General features: G+C 32.5%; 1 long non-coding RNA gene across 1 annotated transcript in view; it reads right to left on the minus strand.

Moving 5' to 3' along the window:
* Positions 1–1,414: 1,414 nt before the first annotated feature.
* Positions 1,415–3,296, minus strand: part of LOC111088372 — a 10,397-nt gene continuing 8,515 nt past the window's right edge. Inside the window, exon 3 of the long non-coding RNA XR_002612905.1 lies at positions 1,415–1,530. This is a non-coding gene — a long non-coding RNA (uncharacterized LOC111088372). The remainder of the gene's footprint in view (positions 1,531–3,296) is intronic.

Below are 3,296 nucleotides of genomic sequence, written 5' to 3' on the forward strand. Positions count from 1 at the left end.
TTTGTAGAAGTGATGTATTTATCATGTATTCTAATACTTCAGTAATACAGTAGAAGTAAACAGTTCTATATAACGTACACATTCTGTAGAAATGATGTATTTATTTTGTATTGTAATACTTAAGTAAATCAGTAGAAGTAAGCTTTCTACATAAAGTGCAGTGTGACGTATTTATTACGTATTTAAAGTAATTCAATAATACAATAGATAGGACCTATTTTAACAATTCGTTAAAACAGTAAAAAAGGACCTTTTCTATGTAATGTGCAGAATGTGATGTATTTATTATGTATTTTAATGTAGTTTGTGGCGAGTTAAAGGAAACGTTGGGAAATCTAGATACAGATAATCTGTAACTTACACACACGGTGTTGTCAACAATAATTGAATGTAATCTTCTGCGGTGAAAACGGGAATCAACACATTAAATATTTGTTAAAAACCTGAGTGTGATTAATACCAATAAGCACGATCTTTGAAATTTAATTTTTAATTATCTGATTCCAAAATTTTTCAAATTTGTGTAGAATTTCTTGTACATAACTTTCTGTGCATTTTAGTGTACGTTGGTTTTAAATTAAACTTTTTGTTTTGTTTTTTAGTATACGTTGGTTTTGGATTAAACTTTCATTAGTATTGGTATTAAAACATTCACCCCAAAACCTGTTTAAGTTATCAGATCATGCGTATTTCGTTTTAGTTTTAGAAGAAAAAATATATATAATCAATGTTTCCTTCCTATATATCGAAGTCTTTTATAACAAATATTTTACACCGTCCAATAAATCTCAGCCAATCAGCGTAGATGAATTACTTTGTTATACCAATTCACACCACTGATAACAGTAAAAAAAAAATGTCCAAATGAATTACAACAAGAGGACGAAGTCCATTATAATTCGGTGGTTTTCAAATTTTACGAAGACATTGAACCCTGTTATTTCATTCCTTTCGTCACTGAACCTTAACCTTTAACCTACTCTTAAAGCATATGAAAGTGACCAAGTTTATAACAGTATTGTCAATGTAGAATTTTATATAAATATTAAAAAATATTCATGATTTTTAAAAGTACATTTTGTCTTTCACAAATTAACTCTCGATAATTGAAAACACACACAAAAAACGCCATTGTATATAATCTTTGTGGAGAACCCTCTGATGATCCTTGGGGGTTCCACGAAACATAGTTCGAAAACCACTCAATTATCAAATGAATTTCTATATTATAATACAATTTCTTTTACAACCTTTATCTATTATTTATCTACGGGTAACGTTGCTATCGTACTTATCGACGGAATAGCTACGTTTAGAAATTTAATAAACAAATAAACCAGTTTTAATACACTAAGAGGTTTCAGTGCATTTAAATTCTCCAAATAATTCCTTAGCTACAAGTAAACTTACCTATTTGAGGACTGTTACATTGTAGGTATGTAACCTTAATGTTCCATATTCGTTCCACTGTAACGCCAGATGTGACAAAATTTAGGAGCAGATTGTCGCTTTCTCCAAAACCAACGTACACTAAAAAACAAAACAAAAAGGTTTAATCTAAAACCAACGAACACTAAAAAACACAGAAAGTTTAATCTAAAACCAACGTACACTAAAAACAAAACAAAAAGTTTAATCTAAAACCAACGTACACTAAAAAACACAGCGTTTCTCGGTAATACTGCAGACACCCAACAGGAGCTGTAATAATAACTAGTTTATTAGTGAAAATTCTTATAACAGACAACAGATATTTACATAAATGGAGCGCGGTCTTAATAGAGAAGCTCATGATTGCGGATGAGGGGGCGATACGCCAATCTCTAAAGACTCATTATAAATTTTAAGAAATATTTTTTGTAACTTAGAAACATACACTTCGGTGAAAATCATGTAATCTCTTAAGCTTTCGGTGTGTATTACTTTCGTTTATTAATCAAAGTTATCCGTGCTGCGCCCACCGCGAATGCCGAAATCGATTTTGAGCATTATAAGTCCTCAGAATTGCCACTGAGGGAGTACTGATTCTGAAAAACAAAAGATAAACTTTTATAAAAGTCACAGGATTAATCAAAAGGATGATATTCACTACACGTTTCAAAATAGCGTAGGTTCTCATTAGTAATCTAAAATAAACAGGATATGTTTACACAGTATAAAATTATTGTTTGGTTTGATTTGAATTTCGCGCAAAGTCACACGAAGGCGAATATAGGCGCTAGCCGCCCCTAATTTTACAGTGGTAGACTAGAGAGAAGGCAGCTAGTCAACACCACCCACTGCCAATGTAGTGTTAAAACTTATGAAATAGCTTGTTATGTAAAAAAAAAACATTATTTCTAGAAATTTGAAAAAAACGGGTCGTGTCTCAAGTTTCAACTTCGAATCCACGGATGACAACATTCCCCGTCAGCTGAGTGAACAAAACTATGCCATTTGTATTCAACCCAAAGAAGGATTCTGTAACATCCGCTGGACAGCAGAAACCTTCGAAATAACTGGATCCCAGAATAGGGCTCGACGAGGAGCTTCTGCCTGCAAGCTTGACTATGTAGTCATTTCAAATGCCTACAGGGAATCGGACTCAACAACGAGTTATGATAGATTCTGTGGGAAGCGATTAAATACCCAAAACAACGCTGGAGAAAGTGTGCCATTGATAAGTGAGTTTTTGGAATGAAGTAAAATTCATTGAGTAATTAAATTATTGGATTCGAGTTCTTTTCATCCTAGTTTTTATTTCTTGCTTTGTTGTATCTGTATTTGCAAGAGTATTAATTAACCCTAAAATGCCAGCGTTAAATTTTCAATCATTAACACCAAACGGTATGGGGTGACTAACTGTGCTGAATTATTAATCTTGGCTGGGAGTATCTAACTGTGCTGAATTATTAATCTTGGCTGGGAGTATCTAACTGTGTTGAATTAATAAACTGGCTGAGAGTATCTAACTGTGTTGAATTAATAAACTGGCTGAGAGTATCTAACTGTTGAATTAATAAACTGGCTGAGAGTATCTAACTGTTGAATTAATAAACTGGCTGGGAGTATCTAACTGTGTTGAATTAATAAACTGGCTGGGAGTATCTAACTGTGTTGAATTAATAAACTGGCTGGGAGTATCTAACTGTGTTGAATTAATAAACTGGCTGAGAGTATCCAACTGTGTTGAATTATTAAACTTGGTTATGAGTATCTAACTGTGTTGAATTATCAAACTTGGTTATGAGTATTTAACTGTGTTGAATTATTAAACTTGGTTATGTGTATCTAACTGTGTTGAATTATCAAACTTG

This window comes from Limulus polyphemus, unplaced genomic scaffold, assembly GCF_000517525.1.
Source record: "Limulus polyphemus unplaced genomic scaffold, Limulus_polyphemus-2.1.2 Scaffold3634, whole genome shotgun sequence".
Taxonomy (NCBI): domain Eukaryota; kingdom Metazoa; phylum Arthropoda; class Merostomata; order Xiphosura; family Limulidae; genus Limulus; species Limulus polyphemus.